Source organism: Triplophysa dalaica, chromosome 14, assembly GCF_015846415.1.
Source record: "Triplophysa dalaica isolate WHDGS20190420 chromosome 14, ASM1584641v1, whole genome shotgun sequence".
Classification (NCBI taxonomy): Eukaryota; Metazoa; Chordata; class Actinopteri; order Cypriniformes; family Nemacheilidae; genus Triplophysa; species Triplophysa dalaica.
The window spans coordinates 18,833,748-18,850,861 of record NC_079555.1 but is presented as its reverse complement, the minus strand read 5'-3'; the positions used below and the strand labels follow the sequence as shown (position 1 = coordinate 18,850,861).

The window sequence follows — 17,114 nt, the reverse complement described above, 5'->3', positions numbered from 1 at the left end:
CAAAATAAGGCCAAAGTTCTTGGGCACTTTTTGGTTGTTATATGTTTGAAGAGTGTATATATATATATATATATATATATATATATATATATATATGTATATAATTACATGATGTTCACCGTAATTTATTATGCTTTACATCACCTATCTAAAAAAAATGCATGTAAAAAATAAAAGTGGGACCAGTTATGCAAACTGACTAAAAGTGTGAGAAAAGAGTTAGTTCTACAGTATATTATACTTTATATTGATCATAAATACATGCAAACACAGTGAGTGTACTGTTTTCTATAGTATCTGTTGATGTTCTTAAACACTGTGCATATGCTAAATTATCTCATGCTAATTTGCAGTTTGTTCTGTCTTCATCAGAATTATGTATTAAAACTCACAGGGACTGACAGTTTGTCACTCACACATTTGACATTACCAACACGTCAGAGAGCTGTAAAACGTAGTTGTAACAGAAGGTAATCTGGAATTAAACTTCCCATTACATAACTATTTTTGTATTTACATTTTGAAGATAAAACTCAAGAAACAATTTAGCATTTAGCTTTGTTATGCTATGAATGCAATTGGTTAAAAGCTGAAAATATTTGGCTTACAGAGTATGACATTCGGTTTGAAACAGTCTGTTCCACAGCAGGAAGTGTGGTATCAGTGTCACGTCCGCTCATGGTAACATGGGACTGTCCCTTTTCACAGTGACCAATGCCTTTCTTACAATGTCTTTAAACTTACTGTAATTCAACATAAAATTGCCTTTATGTGATTGCACACAAAAACACGCATCCGATGCACCAGCGTGAGAGACCCGAAGCAAAATGTATGTGAATGCTGTGTATGTTTGTAATGCAGGTCCTCTGTGCAGTCTTTTTTAATTGTATATTCAGCCTGAACAACGACAAAACTTGGTTAACCAACGAAGTGCAATGCATCGTTTGAGAAACTAACTAGCTACGCACGACTGTTTCCCGAAAACACAGGAACTTTGTCGCACTTCTGTCGTTTGAACCAAGTTGGTTAAACAAGTTAGTTGATGATATCACATACTGTAGGGGGTGGAGTAATACAATCTACTAATTAATCTGTTCAGAATGATTTAATGTCATTTTTGCTGTATATAACGTAAACTGCATCTGAAAACTATTTTTGCTATCGCATTTTTTCTCTCTGTTGTTTTATTTCACAATATTGAATGAATTCATAAGTTCCCCCCCCCCGTCATTCCCCAGCTTACTTGAGCACTTACACTTTTCCAAAAAACAAGACTTCGATTTTCTTGACAAACTAAAAGATGTAGTATTTAATTTGTATATATTCAAAATGACGGATATGTTATATGCACTGAATGTTGCTTGCTTACTTTGATCAAAAGCATTATGCATGTACATGTCATAATATCAAGGAACTATGCTTCTGACCACAGCTCTAGACCTGTAGTTACAACCATGCGACTTTGCCATGCTGCTTGCAATTGATTGTTGGAACGATGGTTTCAGAAAACACATAAACAATTGAACTATACTGTAACTACAGAACTTGCGACCATAGTTGGCTATCGATGCTTTTGGGAAATGCACCCCTGCTCTGACACATCTTAAAATACAGTGCCATGGTTTTGTCTCAAAATGCACGCAAGAAATTATTTTTATAAGGCATGTTTCTAAAACTACGTAGCCTTTTAACTGTTACCCGTTCTGTATACGGGACACCTAAGTTTGTGTCAATCTTGTGCATGTAATTTCTAATTGAACCATGACAAACTATTTATCATTGGTAATTTATAGGATTCTAGAATACAGATTTCTTTGGTGTTTTTTAAAATAGTTTATGTAGGGAGAGTAATTGATTCTTTTTTATAAAAGAAATGAGTGTACAACATAAAAGAGTGTACTTAGATTTTTTGTTATCCTTTTGCGACCCATATTTTTTTAATGTATTTTTTTAGTTTTTTACAATAAACCTAACAACATGCCTTTAAATAAAAATTTGTGTGTGTGTGATATTTTTTTATAGCAATAATCAGCTACTTTTCTTTTTTTCAAACAAGACCAATTGTATTCTGTATTCCAAAGAATTCATGAGTAACCGCCATTTTAGTTCCAATATGCGTTGTAATGTGTAGGCTCAAAAAGGGCTCAGACATTTTATTAAACGTCCAGATGTAACTAAGGCTTGGTCCTGACATAATCTCATCTCTGTCTGGGAAACCGCCCATATGTTATATGACAAGTTCACATTCCAGTTTGTTCTTTCTAACAGATTTCAACTCTCATACAAGTACTGTGTATCTAATAACAGTTTCCCAAATCATTGTCTTTGTTTTTGGCATGCTGGATTGATGTATTACCTGCTGCTCATCCAGTGATTCTGTCAAAATGATCAGGAGCATTTTGTCAGGGGACGTTGAGTCTGTGTATAATGTACAGTCAAGGGTGTTTTCTTGCCCTAGGGAGGGTGGGTTACTTGAAGGCATGTGAGTTGTTCTAAAAGACTGACCGAGAAAACAAGCGAGATTGCTGTCTTTTGATAGACTGATGGTGTGTTTAAGCAGTAAAGAGTACTGGAAATGTGTAATTAAGTAGAAGTACTGTTACATTTCTGAAATTGTACTCAATTACAAGTAAAAGTAATGGTGTTAAAAAAGTAATTGAGTAAAAGTAAAAATTTCTCTCTTAACCTAAAAAACTACTAAGAGTACTAGTTACTCGTTACTTTTCAGGCGGTGATATTTAATGAATAAAGAATAATTATTAATAACCAAATTTGGAGATTTATATGGAAAATAGCTACAAAACACATCTTTACCTTACTGATAAAGCTTATAACCTCTTGGTTATGGATGTAACCTAAGTTCCCTGATGGAGGGAATGAGACGTTGTGTCGAATCGACAAATGGGGTTTGTCTTAAGAACCTATCAACTTCTGACTAGTTTAGAAAAGGCCAATGAAATTGGTGAATTAAATTTGCATGCCGGACTCCGCCCCTGGATATCCGGGTATAAAACGTAAACGGCGTGCTGCATTCATTCACCTTTGGGCTGAGGACCCTGAGACCTGTCTGACATGAGCGCTACCATGAAATTGCAACCTAGCAGTGGATAGGTAGGGGGTCCCAGAGCTTTTCGAAAAGGTGGGAAGCCCCTGCCTTTGGCCCTCACAGGCGGCGGCCTTGTTTCTCTAACAGCGAGATGCCGCCCGGTACCATAAGGCTACTGGGTAAGCGTTACTTCCTCAAATGGGGGACACGCTACAGAGAGCACTTCCTAACATAGGGAGGAATTTAGTATAGATACCAACATGGTCTCGACATTTAAGGGGGGAACTCATGGGAGGAATGTGCGTATTGAAGGAGTTTACCGAAAGGTGGAGGTCCACCTAGGGAAGATCATGGGTTGCCAAGGTGGGAACCAATCATGAGGATACATCAGACGGAACCGCCCTGCTGGGGGATTACTACGTCTGGAGTACTAGGTCCAGTTAGAGCTATGAATAGGTAACTCAACTAGTAACCAGCCTAAGGGGGCAGGGCTGCTCTGCTCATCTAGACCTTGTCTGAGTGATCGACTAAACCACCGTAGTCCTTCGTCAGTGTAATCGGCCAGTCAGGAGTATTAGCTCCGAGAACCAAACCCAGTTGGGCCAATATGGCCCAATTAGGAGGACTTCATGCTCCTCTTCCATGACCTTGCACAGAACCTGTGAAATAAGGCTCACTGGGGGGAGGCGTACTTCCTGCGGCCAGCTGTGCACTATAGCATCCATGCCGAGGAGAGCCTTGAACAAGGAGCATCACTCCGTGAGGCGTCGACTAACGAGAGAGCATGTCGGCTGTGTGGTTCAGGTCGTCTGGGATATGTGTGGCTCGCAGGGAGCTGATCACTTGTTGACTCCACAGGAGGAGGCCTCGGTCGTGTTATCTGCTGTCAGCGAATGGTGGTTGATATACGCCACGGCAGTTGTGCTGTGCGACGTAGCATTGCCCTGCATGAGAGGTCGTAGCCTCTTCAGTGCAAGTAGCACAGTCAAAACCTCAGTTGATATGCCATCGCAGGTGGGGGCCCGTCTATCACCCCGACACTGCCTCCCCATTGCATACGGCATCCAAACCCTGCAGGGAGGCGTCTGTTTACACCACAACATGCCTTGCAACCTGCCCAAGGGGGATCCCTGTCCGCAGAAAGGTCATTAAAGACCAAGGGGTAAGGGTGCATTGTGCAGAGAGGCTTGTCACCTGCTGCCAATGTGCCACGCTCTCCATGGGAGTTGACTCTGTAGACAGTGTTGGAGCGTTCTCATGTGCATCAACCCAAGGGGTATCACCCCCGCCGAGGACGCCATGTGTCCGAGGAGCCTCTGAAATTGTTTCAGGGGGAGCGCTGGCTGCTTGAAAAGGTTCAGGGCCAAACATCCCAAGTAAAATGTAGAAACAAATGTACTGAACATGTTATGTAGGTTTGAGTCTGTTGTGTTTTGTAACAGCCATTTCTTCCACCCAATGTTTCATACATTCTTGTTGAATAGTCTGTTTCAGTCACATTACGGAAGAAACATTTGTTGCAGGTCTTATTTCTTTCAATATAATCCCATAAATAATAAAGGTTGTCTGACAAATTTATGAAGGCTATCTAATGGTTTTTAAACATCTGTTAAAATGATTTTCAACATTTTCGTCCATATGCTGTGCTTCATGAGGCTTCGAGGAATCATAAAGTTGAGTACCATCAGCATTACAGTGAAAGCTAATTCCGTTTCACTTTATTACATCTCCTAGTTGTAAAATGTATAATGCGAAAAGCAGAGGCCCTAAGACTGAGCCCTGTGGTACACCATACTGGACTTGCGATTTGCGTGACACCTCATTGTTTATTGCTACAAATTGAAAATGGTCGGTTTAATAAGACTTAAACCATTGCAATGCTATTCCATTAATGCTGACATCATTTACGAGTATATGTAGGAGTGTGCCGTGGTCAATGGTGTCCAATGCAGCACTAAGGTCTAGCAGCACCAATAACGATATACAACCTCGGTCAGATGCAAAAAGCAGATTATTTGTAACTCTGATCAAAGCAGATAATTTGTAACTCTGATCAAAGCAGTCTCTTTACTGTGACATGCCCGTATCCAAACTGGAATTCTTCATTAATGTCATTCATTTGGAGGAAGGATCATAATTGAGTTGAAATTACTTTTTCCAGAACTTTACATATGAAAGGTAAATTCAATATAGGCCTGTAATTCCCTAGTTCTCTAGGATCGAGTTGGTTTTTTTTGACAAGGGGCCTTATATCAGCCACCTTAAATGCGTTAGGCATATGTCCTAATGTCAGAGATGGGTTAATAATACTAAGAAGAGGATCCATAATTTCAGGGAGCATCTCTTTCAGTAGTTTTGGTCGGTAATGGGTCTAGCATGCATGTTGTTGATTAAGAAAATAATTGCCATGTCTCCTTAGGGGCGCTGTAGTTAGTTTGTTCATCGGGTTTCACTTCAAGTTGCATTGTTATAACTTGGCTTTCCTGTATTTTCGAGTACAATCCTTCCATGCTGTACGAAATACCTAGAAAATGGTTTTCTTAAAATTGCGCTCCATTTTCCGGGTCGCTTTATGTAGATCCTGAGTGTGTTCATTATACCACGTGTTGGGCTGCCTTTTTTTATCTTCTTTAAATGCAGAGGAGAAACTGTGCCTAGTGTTTCTGAGAATGTGTAGTTAAAATTTTCAATAGTAATGTCAAGATCTTCACCATTATTTTTCATGCTAGAGATTTGAGACAATTCTGGCAGATTATCAAGAAATGCATTTTTGGTAGTTGAAGTACATGTTCTACCATATTTGTAACATGGAGTTTGATTAGCATCCGTAGCCCAGTGAAGCAAACATAACACCAGATAATGATCCGAAATGTCTTCATTCTGCTGAAGATATTTCCACATTTATACCGTAAAACAGTATTATTTCTAAAGTATGGTTTCAAAGGTGAGTGGGTCCTGACACATGTTGTGTTTTTGAAGGCCATTCCTAATCTGTATTGTTATATACATGGATGTTAAAGTCACCAACGACAAGGACTCTATCTGCGGCCAGTACTAGTTCTGAAAAGATAAGAACCCATCAAATTCTTTAAAAAAAAGAAATGTTTTTTCTGTTAAAAGCAGCCCATTCTTACAGTATTAAAATAATTGTTTACCCCAAAATGAAAATTCTGTCATCAATTATTCAACCTAATGTCATTTTAAAAGCATGACCGCATTGTCTTGTGATCCCTGAAGGTCAGCTGGTCTTCAAAGACTACTCCAAGGTTTCTTGTTGTTCGTACAAATGGGATACGAGAACACTCTCAGCAAAAAAGGTACAACATCTGTGACTGGTGAAGGATCCTTTTAAAAAGTTCATTTTTGTACCTGAAGAGTACATGCTGTCATGAACTATACCGGGAGGATCCAAGTGCAGACAGGACACAAGGACGAGGTTAAACAGGGTATTTAATGAACAAAGACTGAACAAAAAGGCAAAACAAAACCCACAAGGGGGAAAACGAGACAGGATAACAATAAACTCAAACAGGGACACGAGACTCACTAAACTATAAACACTTTGTATAACACTAAACTAAACTTAAGATACACACGGTAACATGTAACGATTATTGTACGTATCTTCCTTTGAGCTAAACTAATTCCAGTACTGGAATTTATGTTTTAAATAACTCATTTGAATGTGCATAGTTGGCTTGAGACTACTTTTTTGAGCTTAACCATTTCCTTTTTTATGAATGAAGTGGACATGACATGGGGGCTATCTAATCCTGTTTACATGAAATATGCTAAGAAACATACAGCAAGTCCAGGATAGGTGTCTAAAAAACAAACAATCCAAGATCATGCGAAAGTTAATGTAACCGTGAATAAACATATGAATTTATATAATTTGTGCAAGCAGCTATTATGAATTACAGTTATGTTTTAAATTATGGGACCCTCTTGCTGACGTAAAAAAATCAATCAAAATCTGTGTTTGAAATACGTAACATGTGAAATTTCACATGGTACCTCACCCACTCTTTTTTCTAAATTAAATGATAAAAATTTAGCTTTACATTTATCTGGCACACACATGTGACTAGGAACGTTTTTACACTTTTCAGGGTCTGAGCACGGTTCGCTGCATTTTTGGCACATATGTGAACACTGTAAATGATCTCAGACCCCTTGGAGGAGAACTGAACCGAGACCATCTCGCTAAAAACATGCTTTGTGAACACAAACCGCTCTCGGCTCCCTTGCTGTTCCTGTTCAATTCTTTCTCTCTCGCTCTCTTTCTCCTGATAAGTACTGTGACGAGGGCATGCGATGCAAAGAGATATAAATAAAAAAATGACTACGCCACCCCGGATCAGGTCCAGGGACCCACAAGTAATAAACACCACAAAGCTCACAGATTCATTATTGGCTGGGACGGATACAGACAAAAAGGGAGATGGCAAACCATTTATTTCACAGTCAATATAAAATACCAGTTAACATTTAATTTAAAGCCTTAACTCATGCCATCAAATTATTAATACTAAAAACACTCAAACATAAATCCTCCAGCCCAGAATTGGGAAAAAGGCGTCCGATGGATCCAAACACTCAGCAACCATTGTGCTCACTCACGTCACCACACGCCAAAACATCTCTGTTGTGAACACTGCAACCAGACCAACCACAGCACCACACACAGAGGATCTCGGCCGCGACCAATTCCCCAATTCTAGGACAGGAGAAAATTAATAAAACAAACAAAAACAAACAAACAAATTCAAAACAAAATCACTTTAAACAAAACAAATTAACCACAAAATAGCAGATTATAATTCACATATCACCCCTAGTCCGGTAATCACACCTCTCGAAGTCCTCAGAGGGAGGAAAAATAAAGAGAGTTCAATGTCGTTACCTATAGCCTTATCAGAAGCGAGAAGCGGAACGCTTCACATAGGCACGTCGAGGGAAACAAAATAATTAGTAATTTCTAGAAGTTTCTGTACCTTAAGTAAGAGTATCACTCGCCTAAAACCCGGAACAAAGACACGGTCTCAGGGGCGGCAGAGAGAGAGAGAGATCACGTGAATCAACCCGAAAAGCAGCGAACTGTCCACTTCGTCCGGGAATAACCCGGTTCAGGCATCCGCTACGAAGCTAGATGAGAAAGCAGGTAAATTGAACAAATCCATGCAAACAATCGTAACGCTGTCTGTCTCCGGTCAGGAATACAACCCGCTTCAGGCATCCGCTACGAAGTTAGACGAGAGGGAAGGTAAATGAACAAAGCAGCACGGATAGTGGTGACACTGTTGATCTCCCGTCCAGAAACACTCCAGTTCAGACAGTCATTGTACGTGCAGATAATATGATAGCGCTACTCCATAAGGGAGAATCACAGTCTTCAAATGAAGCCAGTTCAGCCTTCTAATAGCGTAGGTTCAGCATTTAACTGACATAGATTCAACCTTTAAATGGCGCCGGTTCAGCCTGCTGCAACACCTCCAACACCCCAAGTCACTGCAAGAATATAACAAACGAATGAATTAGAGGGAAAATACGTTCCCATAACCCCACACGTGAAAGAGAGTAACAAACCTGCAGCCAATAACCCGTAATGCACCACGCACTGGACCCGGAACTTGTCTAATAGCTCGCCGAAAAATAACCAGCCATTCAAAAGTGCCCGCAGTACTCCTCAGCCACACTGTAATTAAATGAATCTCCATTTACCCTGTTCGACATTAAATCTCTATACTTTAACTGCCACTGGCAGCTCTTACCTGCTAGACGTGTAGCCCAACCCACCGGAAATGACGACACTTCCTGAAGTCCTGTAGGACACACCTATCTGGCCTACCAGTGCTGCCTACTTTTATACTCCTGGACCGTACCATTTCATCAAGCATAGGTAGATCGGGCGATCGCATCACCACAATCTACCCCCCCACCAGTCATCGTAGTCCCGACGATGGACAACGTAATTTTAAGGTCTGAACCAAGCCATAGCATGGTTAAGCTCTGAGGTAAACCTGGCAGAAATCTGATGAGCCTCAGCCCCTACTGGCCGTGGTAAGTGGTGCAAATTCGTATGTTGCCCGGCCCTAGCACGTCTGGGTCTAACGATCCTTTCGGATATACTAGACGGTCCGATAGTACCAGATCCCAAGTCCACAGGTAAGCTTACACTCCTCTCACTTCCCCCAATTGCACCCCCCGGTGCCTCGGGACTCACCCTTACCTCTGGAATTGCTGATGGGGCCTGGGTCACCACCAAGGCTAAATCCCCATCCTCCATCTCCTCCAAGTCTTCCTCCCTCACTGAAGGTACTGGCCACACCGGCCCATCCTTAAGGGACTCGGTCAAAACGGGCTCCCGTTGAACTCTGGGTTTTAAGGACAACCGATGAACATTACGGACGTTAGTGAGATCGTGCACTGGTGCTACCGTATACACCGACCCCCCTTCTCGTGGCACTCGAACTACCTGATAGACAACCGAGCTCCAAAGATCCTGGATCTTATGCCGCCCGGAGAACCCATGTTCTCGCAAATAAACCCGTTGGCCCTCTTCTAGCGGTTGCCCTTTTACCCGTTGATCATGCTTCGCCTTGCGATGCTGGGCTGCAGCCTGCAACCGCTCGTGGGCACCTTCAAAGGCCACTTTAAGGCGAGCCTGATGCTCTTCCATCCAGTGATGGACTTCACCGGCCACTGGCTCTCGCACTCGACCAAGCAGGAAATCCACAGGCAGTCTAGGCTCTTGCCCAAACATCAAAAAATAAGGGCTCTCCCCGGTGGCTTGATGGGGGGTGGTATTATAACAAAATACCACCTGGGACAAACAAGAGGCCCAATCCCTCTTCCTTCCAGTGGGCAAAGTCCGCAACAGATTGTGCAGGGTACGGTTAAACCGTTCGCACTGACCGTTACCAGCTGGATGGTATGCGGTAGTACGGGACTTTCCGACCTGGTAAAGGGAACACAACTGCTGGATAAGATGGGATTCGAAGTTACGGCCCTGGTCCGAATGGATACGGCCCGGGACCCCAAACTTAAAGAACCATTCGTCCACTAGGACGCGAGCCACAGTTGCCGCCTGCTGGTCCCGTGTAGGGATTGCCACTGTGAATTTACTAAAGATGTCTGTCATTATCAACACGTTTTCGTGCACCGAACGCGAAGGCTCTAGGACCGTAAAGTCAATGGCCACTATCTCATTTGGACGGGAAGCCAACAGGTGAGCCATGTAGCTTCTGGGGACTGGGGCAGCCTCTTTGGCTTGCTGACACCGCTCACATTGCTGTATCCAACGGGCTACATCGGCCGACATTCCAGGCCAGTAGCACCGCTGTCGTACCAGTTCCAGGGTGCGCTCGGTGCCTTGGTGCCCATGACACTGATGCAATTGGGTCCACACTTCAGTCTGTAACACAACAGGCAGGACCAGCTGCAACACCTTTGCACCACCATCAGGACTACAAACCCGTCGATATAATAGGCCCCCCAGTTCCTCCAACCGCTCCCATTGCCGGAGCAACACCAACACTGGCTTGGGTAACTGTCGTCGTTCTTGGGGCCCTGGGCCTTGCCCTTGACGCCAAAACTTAAAAGCTGTACTAATAATGGGATCCTCTTCCTGTAATCGCGCCAACTCTGGGTAAGATCGATTTGGCATCGCCTGCATGGCCCTCACAGTGGTGGAGCCTGCCTGATCCACCACTCCAGCCCGCCTAAGCAGTTCAGGAACTAATGTTCCCAACGAGTTATCCCTTTCCCCGTAATGTTCCTCACAAGTCATGCGTGATAACGCATCCGCATTCTGATTAGATCTCCCGGATCGGTACTGTACTTCGAAATCAAAGGCCGCTAGTTCGGCCGCCCATCGCTGTTCGGTGGCACCCAACTTAGCGGTCGCCAAGTGACTAAGAGGGTTATTGTCTGTACGAACGATACAACGATGGCCCAACAGGTACTCACGAAACTTTTCGGCCATGGTCCATTTTAGAGCCAAAAACTCAAGCCGCATAGAACTATAGGTAGCAGTGTTACGCTCTGCTGGACGCAGGCTCCGGCTGGCATAAGCCACCGGTCTCAGCTTGCCATCAATCTCTTGAGACAGTACTGCGCCTAACCCTACATAGCTGGCATCGATCTCCAAGATAAACGGTAACTTAAAATCAGCATATGCCAGGACTGGCGTGGTGGCAAGCTTCTGTTTCAGGGACCGGAATGCCTGTTCACACTTTTCGGACCATAACGCCTCCAACTCCTGTGTCTTAGCTCTCTTCTTCCCTTGTCCTACCTCAGCTACCAGCCGGTGCAACGGTGCTGCCATCTGAGCAAACCCTTCCACAAATCGCCGATAGTAACTACCAAAGCCAAGGAAGGTCCGTAGCTCAGACACAGTCTTAGGGCGTGGCCACTGAGCTACAACCTCAACCTTTCCTGGGTCTGTCGCCACTCCTTGGGGGGATATTACATGTCCCAAGTACTGTACCTTTTCTCTAAAGAATGCACACTTGGTCAAGTTTACCTTGAGATTAGCAGCCCGCAAACGTTCCAACGCCATCCTCAACCTCTGTAAATGGTGTTGCACCGATAAGGAATAGACAATAATATCGTCCAGATACAGCAGCAGAGACTGATGTTGCTGGTCGCCAAAGAGCCGCTGCATCAACCTCTGGAAGGTGCCTGGTGTATTACATAAACCGAAAGGCATACGGTTCCATTCATACAAACCAAAAGGTGTACAAAAAGCCGTTTTATAGCGATCAGCCTCTGCAACAGGGACTTGATTATATCCGCTGGCCAGATCTAACGTAGTGAACCAGCGAGCCCCTGTCAATGAATCCAATGTCTCGTCGATTCGAGGCAGCGGAAATGAGTCTTTTCGGGTTTTAGCATTGAGTTGACGGTAGTCCACGCACATGCGTAGGCCACCGTCTTTCTTCTTAACCAATACTAGTGGGGAGGCATACGGACTACAACTTTCCCGGATCACTTGGGTGTCTAAAAGCTGGCCAATATGAGTCTTCACCAACTCATATTCAGATGGAGGAATCCGTCTATAGCGTTGTCGAACAGGTGTCTCGTCTACTAAAGGAATTTCGTGGGACAGGAGGTCGGTACAACCCAAGTCTCCCTCCCCAGCAGAGAACACCACCTGGAATTCCCGAAGGAGAGCCCTAACCTTCCCCTGTTCCTCGTCCGACAGCCCTGACAGTTTTATGTTCTTGACCTGTTCTGCTTCAGAGGCTGCCATCATATCACAGGTCACTGTGATAGCAGGAACCGCAGATATCTCGGTCAGTCCAGCAGGTGAATCCACGAGATACACTTCCCGCAACTTCCCAAGGATGGTTTTAGGGTATAAAACGGCATCGAGCACACCCACATTGACAACAGGCACCCAAACCATACCACTGTCGACATACACTAACGACGGAGAGGCCAATAAGCCAGCTGGAAGACCAGTGTCAAGGGGCTCGAATAACACAATCTTATCTCTAAACATGGATGAGCATGTGGCTGTTACAAACTTCATAGTGCCCCCTGGAACGCGGCAAACCCGATGCCCGCGGACTCTTACATTGCCCCCATACGTCAAAACGCTATCTACCTTTTGACAAGCTTGAAAGGCCCGAGAGATTCCCATGTCTTGGGTCACTAATGGGAGCTCAAATAAGGTCGGTCCATACTGCCCGAAAAGCTCACGATAACAGCGACCAAGAACATTCATTCCCAAAATCCCGGGAACACTAGAATTACCCCCAGGTGGATCACGCACCACCAATATGCCACACCCTGATACCACGCGATCACACAGTTCCACGTCCAATTCCATATACCCTATATAAGGGATTTCCAGTCCATTGGCTGCTCTAAGCTGTAACCAGGTGGCTTACCAGAAGAGGAACGCTTCACATAGGCACGTCGAGGGAAACAAAATAATTAGTAATTTCTAGAAGTTTCTGTCCCTTAAGTAAGAGTATCACTCGCCTAAAACCCGGAACAAAGACACGGTCTCAGGCGCGGCAGAGAGAGAGAGAGATCACGTGAATCAACCCGAAAAGCAGCGAACTGTCCACTTCGTCCGGGAATAACCCGGTTCAGGCATCCGCTACGAAGCTAGATGAGAAAGCAGGTAAATTGAACAAATCCATGCAAACAATCGTAACGCTGTCTGTCTCCAGTCAGGAATACAACCCGCTTCAGGCATCCGCTACGAAGTTAGACGAGAGGGAAGGTAAATGAACAAAGCAGCACGGATAGTGGTGACACTGTTGATCTCCCGTCCAGAAACACTCCAGTTCAGACAGTCATTGTACGTGCAGATAATATGATAGCGCTACTCCATAAGGGAGAATCACAGTCTTCAAATGAAGCCAGTTCAGCCTTCTAATAGCGTAGGTTCAGCATTTAACTGACATAGATTCAACCTTTAAATGGCGCCGGTTCAGCCTGCTGCAACACCTCCAACACCCCAAGTCACTGCAAGAATATAACAAACGAATGAATTAGAGGGAAAATACGTTCCCATAACCCCACACGTGAAAGAGAGTAACAAACCTGCAGCCAATAACCCGTAATGCACCACGCACTGGACGCGGAACTTGTCTAATAGCTCGCCGAAAAATAACCAGCCATTCAAAAGTGCCCGCAGTACTCCTCAGCCACACTGTAATTAAATGAATCTCCATTTACCCTGTTCGACATTAAATCTCTATACTTTAACTGCCACTGGTAGCTCTTACCTGCTAGACGTGTAGCCCAACCCACCGGAAATGACGACACTTCCTGAAGTCCTGTAGGACACACCTATCTGGCCTACCAGTGCTGCCTACTTTTATACTCCTGGACCGTACCATTTCATCAAGCATAGGTAGATCGGGCGATCGCATCACCACAGTACAAAAGTAAATATATAAGATAAGTAAGATAAAAATAAAACTCTTACTGACTGCTAACGTGTACTGTATTTTAATTTATACTATATTTACAATAATAAAACCAGGGTAAATGTTAATCGAATCAGTCCCCAAAAAACAGTGAACATAAAGATGTCTGAGTACCTATTACTGCTTAAGTGGACCAAAAAGTATCCAAGTCATCTGTCAGGGACAGAGACAGTGTGAACATAGAAAGAACACGGCCCTTTTTCATTTAGTCCACCTCTTGGTCCACTTAAAGGGTTCTGAGTTTGGTTATTTTAAAGAGGCCCCAAGTGTGAAAACACCCTTACAGTTCATTCAAGGTATAGTATACATTTGATCATAATTTGAGGTCTCTGGTACCAATTATTCTTGTGCTACTGACATGATGCTCTTCCAACGGAGTTATGAAACTTTAGATTAGCACACAGATTTTATGTGAAACTTTCTGTGGCATCACCATTCCGCTGGTCAATAGATGACCCTTCTAAGACTCTGTCAGTTAATATCCCAGAGTCCTGGGGTGGAGCATCAAACAAGGGGCCATTCCTGCAAACGACTCGGTCCAGGTGTAACAGTTTCAGCTAATTGCCTCATTAATGATTAAGCACTTCCAGCCTGCTCGAGCACTTCACTTTGTGGGGAGCAAATTGTTCCGATTGGTTTGATGTTGTCAATTATTAATGAGACAGCAAGCTCAGATGCTAGGTTAGGAGTCTCTCAAAGAACCCTTTCTACATTACAGTGCATTTCTTATCACCAGTTCTAAAAACAAAAATCCTAATTTAATGGAAATATCCAGTTCATGGGTCACATTAAAACAACTCGATTCATAGTCACACGGGACAATAACTGAGATCAGCATCACAAAGATGGCTCTCTTGATACAGGGAATACATTTTGAATCTATGTTGAGGTATCTTCTTAACTATTCTTAAGATCTAGAGTCGCACAAGTAAAATAAGATAAATTATTAATTTCAGTGTGTACATGAAAGTACTGTAAAATTAAACAAATACATTTGTTTATCACTGATATCAAACATAAACATGATTACGGAACGTTATATGATCTCAGTTTGTCGCTGCCTTTAGCCGTATTATGTGGTTTCTTTATAATGAACTTCTATGTAGAAACAAAGGAAAATTTAATCTCAAAATCAAAATTGGGTTATTTTTTACTGACCCACATGATGTTTAACAAGTTTTAAGACCTCCCAGGATCTTCAGAAAACAAATAATGATGTTTTAGATAAAATCAGAGAGATACACATCATGGTTATATATTTCAGTACGTTAAAAGAAACCCAGGGTATAGAGAGTTGTATGGCTTAATACGTTGTTACATCCTTACACTACTATCATTTGTCGTTAGAAACACATCAAATTTTTAATTTCTTTAAAAAAACGAAGTAATAAGTAATATTCCTTTTAACCTAAGGAGACGGCCATGTTCTTGTTCAATTATGTAAAATGGTTGCACTCGCAGGTAGCCAAACTGAACACCAAAACACTAATCAGTTCTTAAGTGAATATAAGGTGCTGTATGATAAAAAAATATATACAAATAATGCTAAAATAATAAACAAAGTAAATTAATATGCTATTTGGCGTATTTTCCTACATTTTAATATTGTTGATCAGAAACAAGACAAACATACATATTAATAACTAAAATTATTGCAAATTTATATATACACAATGTTTTAAGCCATTATAAAATGCATTCCATCCAGATTTTGATTTTTTGATGTTGATTTACCTCAGTGATCTAGTATAGAATAAATTACCAAAACCGCAAGCATCTTATTGTGTTTATAAGTATACTCTCATAATGTATAAAGTATACAATAATGGTTGATGATGATGCCTTAAATAGTCTTGAAGACAGTATTTTCAAGCTATAATTTAATGCATGTTTACCTTGAACAAACGCTTTATGAATGCATTCTGCTATTATGGTAGACAGACTGGCTGTGTCAAGAGGACATTCCGTCACCTACTGTCCCTGTGTATTTATATATCTGATCTTGTGTTTGATGTCTCATTTTTACTGTTATATACGTGTGGCCAAGGGCTTGTCAGGAACAACACAGGATAAAATAAGCTGTGGGGAAATTATTCAAACTACTATCTCAGGAAAGGACAGGGTTGATAGGAGTAAAGAAATTACAAAAAAAGACAATTAAATTTCCCCTTTTCCCTTGTTTGGCATGAAAAGGGGTTAGTAAGAACATAAAACAGTAAATGTTAACAGTTCTGACCATTGGTATAAGTAACAGTCCTTTGCTCAAAAGCAGAGTTGACAATCTAATCAAGACAAAAAAAGAAAAGTACAAATTAAATACAAATAAATACGGTAGAGGCTAACATGTAATAAGTGCACTGTAAGTCGCTTTGGATAAAAGCGTCTGCAAAATGACTAAATTATATTAATTATTACATTCAAATGGAAAGAAAAACATTCAAGTGAATATCACACTGAATATACATTAGACTCCCATATACTGTAAAATTACCACCAGAATACATGTGAAGTTAATAAACTATATCATTTATATTTATGCATTTGACAAATTCTTTTATCCAAAGCGGCTTACATGGCATTATAATATACATTTTTCTTTTCTAAATTTGTGCAATCCCCTGGGATCGAACCCACGACCAATGCAATGCTCTAACCACTGAGCTACAGGAAAGCTATTAGGTATCACATCACCACAACCCCTTTATCTGCAGGAATATAACTTTAAAGAATGCATACATTTAACAGGCACATTAAGTTTAAGTGTAAATTATTTAAATCTAACTGAGAGACACATTGGACTTTGAATAGAAAAAAATGCAATTAATATTTAATCCACATATCTGCATACTGGCACGTGTCCAAACACAAAATCAGTCCAGATTCACTAAACATGCAAGCACATGAATCCTGAAAGATGATTCACGCAATAATTTTGATATTAACATAATGTTAAAACACATACCTTCATCCACTTGTTTACTAAAGAATGTATATTTACCCCAGAAACCTTTGACAATGATACAATCTGGAGCTCTAAGGTGCATAACACTCTCCCTTGTCTCCCAAATCGACTCACATGCAAGGGTGCTGGAACAGGGAGATGACGCAACACTATT

General features: G+C 42.0%; 1 protein-coding gene across 2 annotated transcripts in view; it reads left to right on the top strand.

Moving 5' to 3' along the window:
* The window catches only part of mafa (MAF bZIP transcription factor a), a 200,286-nt gene that overhangs the window by 162,803 nt on the left and 20,369 nt on the right, over positions 1-17,114 (top strand). The window lies entirely within an intron of this gene.